Source organism: Rhinolophus sinicus, chromosome 7 (genome assembly GCF_057876585.1).
Source record: "Rhinolophus sinicus isolate RSI-liver-muscle chromosome 7, RSI-T2T, whole genome shotgun sequence".
In the NCBI taxonomy this organism is placed as follows: domain Eukaryota; kingdom Metazoa; phylum Chordata; class Mammalia; order Chiroptera; family Rhinolophidae; genus Rhinolophus; species Rhinolophus sinicus.
The window spans coordinates 52,008,558-52,021,690 of NC_142507.1; the positions used below are offsets into that span (position 1 = coordinate 52,008,558).

At 42.1% G+C, this 13,133-nt stretch overlaps 1 pseudogene; it reads left to right on the plus strand.

The window, feature by feature from the left end:
- The first annotated feature begins 6,070 nt into the window (after positions 1 to 6,070).
- Positions 6,071 to 7,003, plus strand: LOC109451564 (ubiquitin-conjugating enzyme E2 E3 pseudogene; annotated as a pseudogene).
- The last annotated feature ends 6,130 nt before the right edge of the window (positions 7,004 to 13,133 follow it).

Below are 13,133 nucleotides of genomic sequence, written 5' to 3' on the forward strand. Positions count from 1 at the left end.
AACACGATTCCGGTGTGTATCTTGGTGTGTGGAACCGAGAGCCTGAGTCCCCAACCTGAGTTGTCTGGAGGAACATAAATGGCTTACGTTCCATGGTTTAACTCTTATGTATAGTTTTAGGATTGTTCATGGTCATCCCATGGACTAAGCTCCTTGAAACAGCACAGTTCTAGGTACATGGGAAACGTTTAGTAAATAGTTACCACTAATTAACCTATCCTATCGTTGGTCACAGTCCAACGATATTTCTTGAGCATCTGTAGATGGTACTGGATTAGTTTTACAGGGGTCACATGTATAGTAAGGCAGCCTCTGCCCTTAGAAAGTTTAGTGGGCGTATGGGGAGAGTTTTCACAGTGTGCCAGGTGGACCCCAAATCCTCACGATTAAATAGAACCACCTTCCTGGAGTGTTAGTCATGTTCTTTTTATATTAACAACGAACATTAGTCTCATACTAATAACACTGCAAAATTTAGATTAAATTTTAACTTTCCAGGCAGATTTTGTAACCAGATAGCCTTGGCTACCTGTTTATTTTTCTATATAATTAGGTGCACTTCTAATGGAAAAGTTTGAGAAGCACTGGAATACACATGTTATCATACAAGGCAAAATCCAGTGAGCATTGAAATAAAAGTGTTAATAAAGTGCTATCAGGGTTCAAAGGAAGGATCATAGTTTAGGATAAAAAACAAAGGCTTCGTGATGGAAGTGGTATTTATTTCAAATACCTTTATTTATTTGAAATAGCTTTAAAGAACTTAGGAGTTTGCCAGGTAAAGATGAAGGAAGGAAGGGTATTCCAGGAAATTAGCACAGTATGAAGGCTACAAAAATAGAACCGAGTCTAGGACATGGAGACCTTTGAATGCCAGGATAAGGGACTTGTGAATAATTTAATAATCCATGAGAGACATTTAAGGTTTTTAGGTCAGAGAGTGGCAGATCAAAACTGCTCTTTAGGAAGATTAATTTGGTGGTAATGAACAAAAATAATTCAGAATTCCAAGCAGAAAGATGCTCGACGAGAGGTGGGCAGTCTGCCCAGGAGTCCACTGCAATACTCTAGGTGGGAGATAATTAGGATTTAAACTAGAAATGGGGTAGTTTAGAAAAACAGTGAACCTAATTGAGAGAGTCTGTGGTGGTGGAATCTACTAGATTAGCAACTGACAATATAGGCACTGAGGAGGCCATGTGCCTCAGGGTGACTATTGGAGAAACCATAAATTCAGGAAGAGGAGTTGTTTTGGGAATGGAACTGGATGCAGACGGAAAATGAGGTGTTCCATTTTGGAAATATTGCCTTTTTAAAAGCCAGTCAGCCATTTGGTAGCCATACCGAGGCAATGAAGGCTTAGGATAAATGACCTCTGAGTTCTCCTCCATATCTGAAATTTTAGGGTTCTATGAAATGTAGATCTGCAATTTGGGAGAAAAGTGTTAGCTAAATATAAATAAAATTTGAAGTTTATCTAAATATTAGTGAAGTTGTGGAAGTATGTGGCATGAGCAAAGGAGAAAGGAGGAAAAAGAGGTCCCAAAACAGAAACTTGGGGGAAAGTTGGCAAGGAACACAGAGACAAATAAATGATCAGAGTGGTAAGGAGAGAAGGGACAGAGAAGGTAAAGATGGAGGGCAAAGAAGTTAATTGCAGGTGGTTAAAGAGTGAAGAGGTGGTAGCAATAGTTAATGGTAAAGAAAGAAACGAGGGCACTGAATTGAAGAGGAAGCAGGAAAGGATTTTCTTTTTTGGATGGTAGGCAAGGCTCAAGTATGTTTTCAGAAAAGGGGAAGCGGTTAATGGAGAGAGAAACTAAAAAACATAATTATCTACTTTAAAGAGGAGATAATGAAAAAAAGTCTCAGGAGAGCATTAGATCAAGAGGGAGAGAGGCAGACAGGTTGGTTTTGGCAAGTGAAAGAGTGGGAGGGAGGGGAACGTACAGGGAGATTCTGAAGGAGCTAAACATTTAGGAAAGGCACATTGAATGACCTTTCCTCCTTCTCTCCTTTCCTCTCCTTTCCTTCCTTCCTTCCTTCCTTCCTTCCTTCCTTCCTTCCTTACTTCCTTCCTTCCTTCCCCTTCTTTCCTTCATTCCTTCCTCCTTCCCTTCCTTCCTTGCTTCCTTATTTCTCTTTATCTCTCTTTTTTTCTTTCTTTTTTGGCCTTGCTTTTCTGAGGTTTATCTTTTGAGAACATAGGAAAAATGAGGGTAGAAACAGCAGTATAAAAATAGCAATAATTCAAAACAGCAAGGAAGATCTATGTGAGATTAGATAAGTATGAGTTTGTGGTAGTCCCAATCAGCATGGCTTTGTGACTTTGGTCAGTAATTCCTGGCCGCCTTGGAGTAGAGACAACAAACAGACGGCCAGAGTTCACGGGCGACCCAGGACTGGTAAAGAAAGAACAAAGGAGGGAGGAGAACGAGGAAGTCTAGATTGGTTTGCCGCTGTGTTGAAATGGCTGACCTGGGCGTCCAGGCTCTTTAGGAAAGACAGAATGCGATTGAGGAACTGGGAGAATAGAAGGGAGTTGACGAAGTGGTCATGAGACAGATGACGCTGAGATTTGGTGGGAATGACAGAGGCAGGAGAGTAGGAGGTTGCCGTGAGAGGGAGATTTCAGTCTGTATCTAGGAAGGTGGAGAAATTATAGGTTCTGATGAGCTCCCTGGGATAATTACAATTGGTGGCAGATATGGCCTGGCCATAAAAAATCACAGGCGGTGATGTAATCAAGTGACTGTGAAGTCACAGATGTTGAAGTTCCAGAGCATAATAACAGGGAAGGAGGTTAGGACAGGGTAGCTGTGACCCATATATTGGGAGTGAGCTGTAGGTCGCTAACACATTCGAGCCTGACGTTGTGTCGGAATAACTACAATATTAGGTACTGTATGAGACCAAGTGAGTTGTGTGTGCAAGTATTGAAAAGCTCATTTCTGGCTGAGCCGGTCAAGGAATATTTCAGGCAAGGTGGAACCTGTGCTGGGGCCATGGGGGTAAATAGGAAGGTTGGAAATTGGCAGGGGGAGGGAGGAAAGGAACATAATTTAGAGGACCATGTTGCCTTATGAAAGCTTAGAGGGTAGCTGACCCCTGACTGAGGACAGTGGCAAAAGGAGAGAGAAACTATAACAAGAGACCTTCCCAGAGGGTGTGAGATCCTGCTGACCTAGCAAGGCTCCTCTTTCATCCAACAAACTTGACTGAGCACTCGCTATGTACTGGGTATTGTGCCGGGGACCTTGGATGTGAAGATAAAGTACAGGGTCTGTCTTTAAGTCATTCCGAGATGAGTGAGGAGATGAGACATAAACACAATTTACACTGGAACTGGGAATTAAGGGCAGCTTCCTGGAGGAAATGAAGGAAGTGTCGGAACATGCAAGGTAAAAAAAGAAGGTGGAGGAACCCTGTTCAGGCAGAGGAGCCTCATGTGAAAAGACAAGAGAACTGTAAGACTCTGTGTACCAGGTCCTTGTTCAAAAACTTGGTTGATTAGTAGTTCCCCAGGGAACTTTATAAAAATACAGATTTCCTTAGCCCTATTTTGCCCCAATTAAATCACCATCTCTAGGCTGGGGACTGGAACTCTGTATTTTTGAAAAGGCTCCCTAAGGAGAGACATAGGCTGACCTGGGAACCCGTGTGGGGGCAGCAAGACATGATGCTGTTGGGGTGGCTGGGGTCCCGAGGAGAACTGTCAGTCATGCTGAAGAGTTGGGATTTCATGAAGACAAAGGAGGGGAACCTCGGATTTCAAGCAGGGGAATGGTATTGTTAGATTTGGGATTTGGAAAGATTCTTACTGTGGTAGCCGTGTGGAGATTGGACTGGAGTGGAGAGGGAGACCAGCTGGAGCTCTGCACCTGGTCATCCAGGGCACACTCGGGAGGCCTGCTCAAAGGCAGAGCCGTGAATGGGGGAAGCAAGGATGAACCCCCAGATCCTGAGTGAAGGGTGGTGCCATTTGCAGAAAAACAAATACAGGGAGAAGAGCAGACTGGAGGGGAGAAAGGAAGGAGAGAAGAGGACCTGAACTTCTTACGTGTTTAGTCCTAGTCTTTCAGTCTCTTCTCTTGCTTAGGTCTGAATTTTCCAGGGCAGGAGTGAAATCTTTTGAATATGAGATGAGATATCTTGGAATAACAATGTACAATGTGTTGGTGCTTAAGCAACATTCTACAGAAGAATGGCCGTTTAAAAAAAAAAAAAAAAAGGAGACTGGAGAACTATGTGGGTTTAAGACACATGCCATGAGCACCCTCTGATGGGCCAGACTGAAAATACCAGGAAATTAACCAAGTTTTGTCCTTTCCTCGCCTCCCTTTACAAATTTATACTCTTAGGACTGGCCGTAAGTGTAGCCCAGAGAAAGTAGCTAAGTGACCAGAATAATACAGTGTTAAAAGACAATTTTCAAGAGTAAAATCATAACTCATACAAATGAGGGAACTAGTAAGAGATTAAACTGGTTCAAAAGAGAATCTGAAGACAGACACATATGCAGGCATTTAAGAATGCTGAAATGAATTTGCTGATAGATGTATATAGTTGGTCAATATCCACAGGGCATAAAATATAATGTTAGATTATTTTTCCACAGGGTGGAAATCAATTACGTTTCACTGGACAGAATTCATTTGTCTCTTGTATAAGAATCATTTACATTGCCACCAGTTTTCTCAACTTACAAACTGTGAACTAGTTCAAAGCCTCTCTTTTTCATAAATATCTCACGTCTGCCTTCCATTGCATTGAAGTTCTGGTTAAAGTGTAACTATATGACCAGACGATACCAAGGCAGTATTATCAGTTGCCGTTTTAAACTTGGATTAAGTAATCAGATCAACCTTAATTAACTGCTGCACTGTGAAGTATTGGCTCAGGGAAGGCCTTTGGAAAATCACGGAAGGGAAGAAAATTCACATAGCGTCTGTTTTGTGTCAGCCACTGAAAGCAGCTTACTCTTTGTTGTAGTATTCGTATTTTAAGAGTATTCAGCCAAAAGGGGGAAATCGTAACCCCAAAGCCTGGATCATTAATGAAATGCAGTGTGCCACCTAAAGACGTGTGAGGGAGAGCTGGAGCAGAGGGCTTTCAATGTAAGAATCATGCCAGTGGGGGTGGGGGTGGGAGGCTGGAGCAAGGAGAAAAGGGGTAGACAAGCTTTAGAACAGTATCTGAGCTGGGTTCCTCAGGAAGCCAACCAGGGGACATGGTTCTCTCTCTTCATATTTCTACTTCGTCTCCCTCCCCTCCTCATTCCCTCTTCCTCCTCTTCCTCCCTTCTCCTCTTCCTTTTTCTTTTTAGATTGTCTACTTGTCTCCTTCCCAACTTCTTTTCATTTCAGACGTGTAAGATGGGCTTTTCCCCAAATATGTCCCCATCTAAGCTTTTCCCATCTACCTGAAAAATCCTGTTAAGGTGAAACTGGTCAGTATTGATGGGAGCCAGGAAAGCTGTCACCCTTGGAGGTGACGGCTGGAAAGAGGCACGAAGGGGGCTGAAGAACTTGTAATGTTTTGTTTCTTAATCTTGGTGCTGGTTACATGGGTGTGTTCCATCTGGGAAAACAGCTGCACACTTACCGTATGTACATTTTGCGTGTGTTTCAGTAAAAGGCTTAAGCTAAAGCAAACACCCCACCCCGTTTAAGTTTTACCTGTTTCAGGGAAGCGAGTGGACAATACAAGGGGGTATAAAAGAGGGTCGAAAATCATCTTCATATTTTTTGTCCAGAATCACCAACCGCCTCTAATTTTCCAAGATCGAATGACTCCTGTTTTGGTTTATTGATAAGGGGGAGTGGCAGTAGGAATGGAAGGACCCAGAAGGATGAGACATATTAAGAACTGAGACTGACAGAACTTGATAACCGGTTGAATGTATGGCTCAGTTGGACAGAATAAGGGATAGTTGAAGTAGGTTAAGTTTAAGCTAGGTCATGTGTGGAAAGAAAATGGACACTATTGGTCAAATCAGGTTTGGGCAATGACGGTAAAAATGTATTATGCATGTGCTTAATAAGAGATTAAATATCTAAAAGATGGACAAGTTCTCTGGGAAAACATTTTCTGATATAAGCTAAGATATTTCTACCTCCAAGCTCTGCTAATGTATGTATTTTTTCTCTCTCTCCTCCCACACACCATAGTGGTGCGCGAGTGGGCGGGCAGGCGGCTGACTTTTCCAAGAAATAATGTCCGGTGACCGGCAACGGTCCGAAGATGAGAGCCCTGGCACCAGTGGCCGTCATTCAGATGCAGACCAGCGAGACTCAGCCGCTCCTGAGCCTGGAGAACAAGACAGAAAACCTTCTGCCACCCAGCAGAAGAGAAACACCAAACTCTCTAGCAAAACCATTGCTAAGTTATCCACGAGTGCGCAAAGGCTTCAGAGGGAGCTGGCTGAAATGACCCTGGATGGGCTTCCTAACTGCAGTGCTGGGCCTAAAGCACATAACATCTACGAATGGAGGTCGACTATCCTTGGTCCCCCAGGGTCCGTGTACGAAGGCGGTGTGTTTCTTCTGGACATCACATTTCCGCCCAACTACCCCTTTAAGCCGCCGAAGGTTACTTTCCTCACCAGAATCTATCACTGCAACATCAACAGCCAGGGTGTCATTTGCCTGGACATCCTGAAAGACAACTGGAGCCCGGCTCTGACGGTTTCAAAGGTTCTGCTGTCCATTTGTTCTCTCTTGACAGATTGCAACCCCGAGGACCCTCTGGTGAGAAGCATAGCTACTCAGTATTTGACCAACAGAGAAGAACATGACAGGATAGCCAGGCTGTGGACCAAGAGATACGCCACAGGATCACGCCATTTGTAAGCCGGGTGAAGGCACGGCGGGAGGCGGCTTCTCATTGTGCTACACTTCTACCATCCGGACGTCTGGGCCTACGTTATACTGATTCCACCCTACTTTTATCCTTGGGGGAATGGGAGACTCCCCCAAAAGCTCAGGGAGCACCTGGTGTATCATCTCTAACACAATAAACATGTTCCTGCAGGCGTTTTAAAAAAAAAGTAATGTAGAAAACCGATGATTGCTAAGGGGGTGGTTTAAATGACCCTTCTGCCCTTGACATAGCGGCACTGCTGGCATGAGGGAGGGTGGAACTTAGACTGAGAGGAAAGCCGATAAAAAAGGGGGGGGGGTTTCACTAAAACTAGCCCAGTGTCTGGGGTATAAGAGGTGCTCAGTGATTATTCTATTAGGGACTGGGTGGGGGGAGGTGACACCTTAGCGTGACAAGGGAGGGTCGAGATGTGTGAGCTGAGGTCTGGATGAGGTGCGGGGCGAGCCAGGCAGCTGTCTGCAGGAAAAGTGGTCCAGGCAGAGGGAGGGGCAGATGCAAAGCTCCCGAAGCAGGGACATGTCGTAAGTGTATTTGAGCAGCAGCAAGAAGGTCAGTGTAGCTAGAGCCAGAATAAGGGGGGAGGTGTAGGCAAGTCAGATCGCTTCTGGCTTTTCAAGGCCATGGTGAAGACTTTGGATTTTATTTTTTAAAGACACAGCTACTTTTTTTCTTTTCTTTTTTTAAACTTTTATTTATTTAAGTGTGTTTTTCCAGGACCCATCAGTTCCAAGTCACATAGTTGTTTCAATCTAGTTGTGGAGGGTGCAGCTCACAGTGGCCCATGTGGGGATTGAACCGCTAACCTTGGTGTTAAGAGCACCGCGCTCTAACCGACGGAGCTAACTGGCCGCCCCTGGATTTTATTTTGTGTGTGATGGGCGGCTGTGAGATGGTGTTGAGCAGGGGAGAAACACAAGCTGATTTCAAGTACGAAACTGATCACTCCGGCCGCTCTGTGGGGCCACGAGTGGAAGAAGCAGCTGGAAACCCATCAGGTTTCTGTAACAGTTCAAGGAAGAGACGCTGGTGGCTGGATTAGGGGGTAGTTGCTACAGAGAAAGTTAAAAACGGTGGAGGTAGAATCTATTTTGAAGGTACAAGCAAGAGAATCTGCTGTTGTGAGAATCAGGGATAACGGCCAAGTTTTTGGCCTGAACAATGAGGTGAGAGATGGCATCATTTACTGACAGGGAAACCTCTGAAGGAGGAGGTTTAGGAGAGGAAACGTAGACTTCGTTTCAGACACATTCTAGTCTCTCCAGGCATCGTTTAAAATGGTTATCAAGTCCATCAGCTGGTAGATACATACAGTGGAACATTATCTGGCAATAAAAATAATTGAAGCCCTGGTACGTACTACAATGTGGATGAACCTTGAAAACATTACGCCAAGTGAAAGCAGCAGTGACAACAGTCACATGTTGTATGATTCCATTTATGTGACATGTTCAGAACAGGCAAATCTAGAGAGACAGAAGGTACGTGTGTGCTTGGGACTGGGGGTGTCGCGTCCAGCGCAACACAGGCAGTGAGGGTGCGAGAAGGGGCGGCTTGGGTTAAGTTTTTAAGAAAGAAAGAAACAGAGACTTCATGCAGTTAAATCTCTCCGAAGGCCAGGGGTCTCTCAGTCTCAGAGGACTGGAGCTCAGAATAAGGCCCACTGAAGGTTTTTATTGATAGACATACAAATACAAGAAAGTAACATTGTTTCTTACACGGTCTGTGAGACTCATACATCATAGCAGAAAAATGTTTATTCCAATCACCCTTTGTCTGTCAACAGCTGAAGCACAAGGTTGCATGATGTCCTAACTACGGTATGTACCCTCTCAGGGTCAAGTCTCTCATATTGTAACAGCTCCGTTAAGATAAATGGAGAGAACTGACCTTTATTGTCCTCATTACTTCTCTCACAAACATGTGCCAGGGAAAAGCCAGAGCCGGCAACAGCTTTTCCCAGGCAGGGGGAAGGGGTGGCAAGGCCCCTTCCCATATTTTTCTAAGGCAGCTCATTGGGGGTCCCCACTCGGTTCTGCCTGCCTTAGGTTGTATCTCCCGTGAGATATCTTACCCGTCTTTGGCTGCAAACCATCTTTTGGGGACCAGACAGAGAGACGTAAGGTGTAAACACAAGGATGGAACAGAGTCCCAGAAAGGCACAGTCTCACAGACTCTTCTTTCCTTAAGGAAAGACGGTGGGGGGGGACAGTTGGCTAGATTGTTGTGTGACTACATGGGGGAAATGGGGAATGACCGCTAACGGGTGTGGGGTCTTTTTCTGGAGTGAAGAAATGTTCTAAACTGGACTGTGATCGCACCATGCTGTAAATATACAAAACAACCCCAAAACCATCTAATTATTCAATTAGACACATGATATGGCATGGGAATTATATCTCACTCAACAAAGCTGTTATAAAATTATAGTTATCAAAACATTATGAAGCTATTTTAATAAAGGGTTTTAAACCTACTAAAAATAAAAGGAAAATTAAATGGCCAAAGGTGCTAATCCTTCTGTTAATTAACCGCAGGAAAGTTGGCTATTCAGACTATGTCAACACACCACCACCCACCTAGAAAGTGTTTGCTAATAATAAGCAAAGTAATTCTGAGGAATAACAGCTGCTTGACTGCTGACCTCCCACAAAGCTGTCATTCTTCATTTGTGTGTGTGTGTGTGTGTGTGTGTGTGTGTCAAGGACTGGATTATATTTAGTTTACCTTTAGTATATATTGCCACCAGTTTTCCAAAGTGTGGAAATTTGATCTTGGAGAATCCGGTGCAAGCTATGTTTCTTCTCTCCCAAATGCATACATGCACATCTGTATACATACAAAAATATTGTATATGTTTTCAGATGTACAGAGACTCTCGGAAGCCTACCCAAGAAGTCCAGTTTCTAAAAATTCAAGCACTGTCACAAGAATGAACAGTGGCCTTCGTTTATTCAGATTTGTGCTCAGCACACTCGTGTCCAAAATTTATGACTTGACCATTTAATGGCGGGTGGGGTTATAAATCGGTACAACCCCACGTGGGAAAACTGGTGGTACTACGTATATACTAAAGCTGAACATAATCCAAACCCCTCCTAGGAGCAATTCCACTCCTAGGTACATACGTATATCCAACTGAAATGCATTATGCTCACCAAAACACGTGTACCCAAGCAGCTCTATTTATAATTGCCCAAACTAGAACCCAAACGTTCAAAGTGCAACAAATGATTACAAAAAAGACATATCGTAGAATTTCATTTCTATAATGTTCAAAAGCAAAACCAATCTATTGTATTAGAAATCAGGATTGTGGTTACTTCTAATGGGGAAGATAGTGATTGGGAGAGGGTATGAAGGGGTTTTTGGGGAGCGGATAATGTTTCTTGAGCTGGGTGCTGGTGACACACGTCGGCTCACTATTCATTGAGTTGTACATTTTCATTTATTTTGATTTATGCACTTTTTCTATTTGTGTTATGGTTCCATAAAAAGTTTACAAAGAAAAGGTATCTAATATGAAGAATAAGATGGGGCAGAGGAGTAAAAGACTGAATTAAAAGGAGTCATCTAATTTTTAAAACATGCCTATTACCTTGAACATTTTAAAATAAAAAGTCTTTTAAAACTTAATTTTTAAAGGTTCATTAAGAATCCAGTCCGCTTTTCCGTTACCTTCTCCAATCTTCCCTTTTTGATCATAACCATCTCTTCCTCTCTGCTCCCAAATAGAAAGAAATCTAATTTAGTTTAATATGTCAGTTTAACGTAAGTTACCTAAGACCTTTTTTGGCCTCCACCTGAGAGTACAAGAAAAGCGGCAGTGATGGAGCTTGGGGGTGGGGGAAGCTTTATTATTATTAACCTACAAATATTTTGAGCTATTATGGCTTTAAATATTTAGAAATCTTTGAAGAAGTCTTCATCTTTAGATAGGGGCAGGTGGTGGTGGTGGAATTTTAACATCTCTGCAATGTGAAAACAACTTTGGCTTTGAATTTTTTCCCCACCAAATCAGGAAAATAATGTATATCTACTAGGCTTACTTATGTGGCAGAAAAATGTGGATTTGGTCAAGAAGCCCTTCTGAAGAAGCCTCTAGATTCCTAGCTGACTTTCTAAAGTAAGTTCAGATAAAACATGCTGTTATATTTATGGAGGTTCAATTTGGTTGAGAAAACATGAGTCAGATTATTGATACTCAGAGGAAAATATTCCTACACAAAACATGTCTATTTGTGGAGCTCTTAGGGAATATTTGATCCCCCCACCCCCAGTTGAACCTACTTTTTTACGATCTGGAATGTAGAGGAAAACTAATAGCAGTGAGTTGGGCTGCTAGAAAAAGGTGATTTCTGCCAGGGAGTGACCCTTACTTTGACCTGCATTCCATGAGAATTTTACTGCTTTCTGGGAGAGATGGTTCCCTTTGTCATTTATCAATAAGAAGTCATGTCTGGTCTGTCTCTCAAATTACGTAGACATCTCAAACTCACAGAGGAGAAAGGAAGACAGACCAAGGCCTTGAGAAGCATTGGAGATATAGGAACGAAGATTCATGCACAGGTGTAAAAGATAATAGGAAAATACAGAAAAACCTAGTTCTACCTTACTTATTTCAGCATTAAAGCAATTGTTTTTATTCTTTAGGGAGTAAGACATTTTTAGAAATCATATGAATACATATCTGGACATTTTAGCTATGTGGAAAAGTGGAAGTACAAATAAAAAAATTAGAATCTTCTTTACAGTTTTGTTAAAATTTGATGACAGAAAACATGAATGCAAGAAGAGAGTAGTGTGACATATTTAAAGTGTTGTTAAAATATCCCCAAAACAAAAATAACCCATCAATCCAGAATTCTATATCCACTGAAATTATCCTTCAAAAGTGAAGGGTAAGTAAAGACTTTCTCAGACAAAAACTGAGGGAATTTTTTTCCAGCAGACTTGTTCTGTAAGAAATGTTAAACTATTAAGGGAGAATAAAAATGGAATGTCAGAAACTCAGTTTTAAATAAAGAAAAGCATCCAAAAAGGAACAATGGAAGGCAAACAAAAACAATTTGATTCGAAAACCTTAGTTTACAACTTGACTATACATATTCTCTTCGAATGATATCTTTTAAAAATCTAGAGATAGGTGATAAGCACACATATTCATGAAACACGCAACAAATTATTTTGTACATATTGGTTCCTCTGCCTAGAACAGCCTCTGCTCTTCCTTCTCAATCTGAAAAGATACTTCAAGAATGAATTTAAATGGAGGCGAGAGTAGTGATTAAAAGTATGTTTCTGAACTCTGCACTGTCCTTAGGCAGGCCTCATTACCCGAGTTTTCTTTAAAATATCCTTATAGGATTTTGAGAGTTGTGAAGAATACATGAGATACAGTAGTACCTCAGTTTTCGAACATCTCCGTTGACAAACATTTCGGTTTATGAAAGCCATAAACCCAGAAGTAAATGCTTCCGTTTTCGAACACGCCTTGGAAGTCGAACATGTCACGTGGCTTCCACTGAGTGCAAGATCCTGAGGCCTAGCTGTCGGCTGTTTTCGAACGTTTCAGAACTCCAACGGTTTTCCGAAACGGATTACGTTCGAAAACCGAGGTACCATTGTAATATAGAAAGCAATTAGCATGGTACCTTACCTAATGTCCCCAGGAAGAATGTTACTTTTCTTTGTGCTTCCACATGCTACGTTTATACTTCTATTTGAACACAAATACTTGATCACAATGTATCTTATTTGTCCACTTCAGTGTGATCTTAGGAGCTGAAACTGTATCTTCTGCAACTTTTTATTGTTAGCACCTAGCAAGTGCCAGTTACTTTGTACGTATTCAATATTTTTTGGATGAATGAATTATAGGCAATAAAACACAAAGCTGTGTTCTCGAATTTTAACATGCAAGCCTTTCAAGACTGTGTTTAAAATGCAGGTTCCTAAGCCCCCAACCCCAGAGGCTTATTTCCTGGGAACCTGCATTTTTGCAAGTATGTTCCTCTCCTCCTCCAAGTTATTTTGGTGCAGTGGTTTTCGCACCACATTTATAGAAACATTGTATAAAGGATGAATTACGGGAACACTGCTTTGTCTGAAGTAAAAATAACAGGGAAGTATAAATCATTCCAACTACATTTCCTATTGTCCCTTGTGCTGGAAACATTATAAAGAGGGGAAGAATAAGCTAATTAAAAGATAATTATCTTTTCACTTTAACTGTTAGGTGTTACCAACATTTG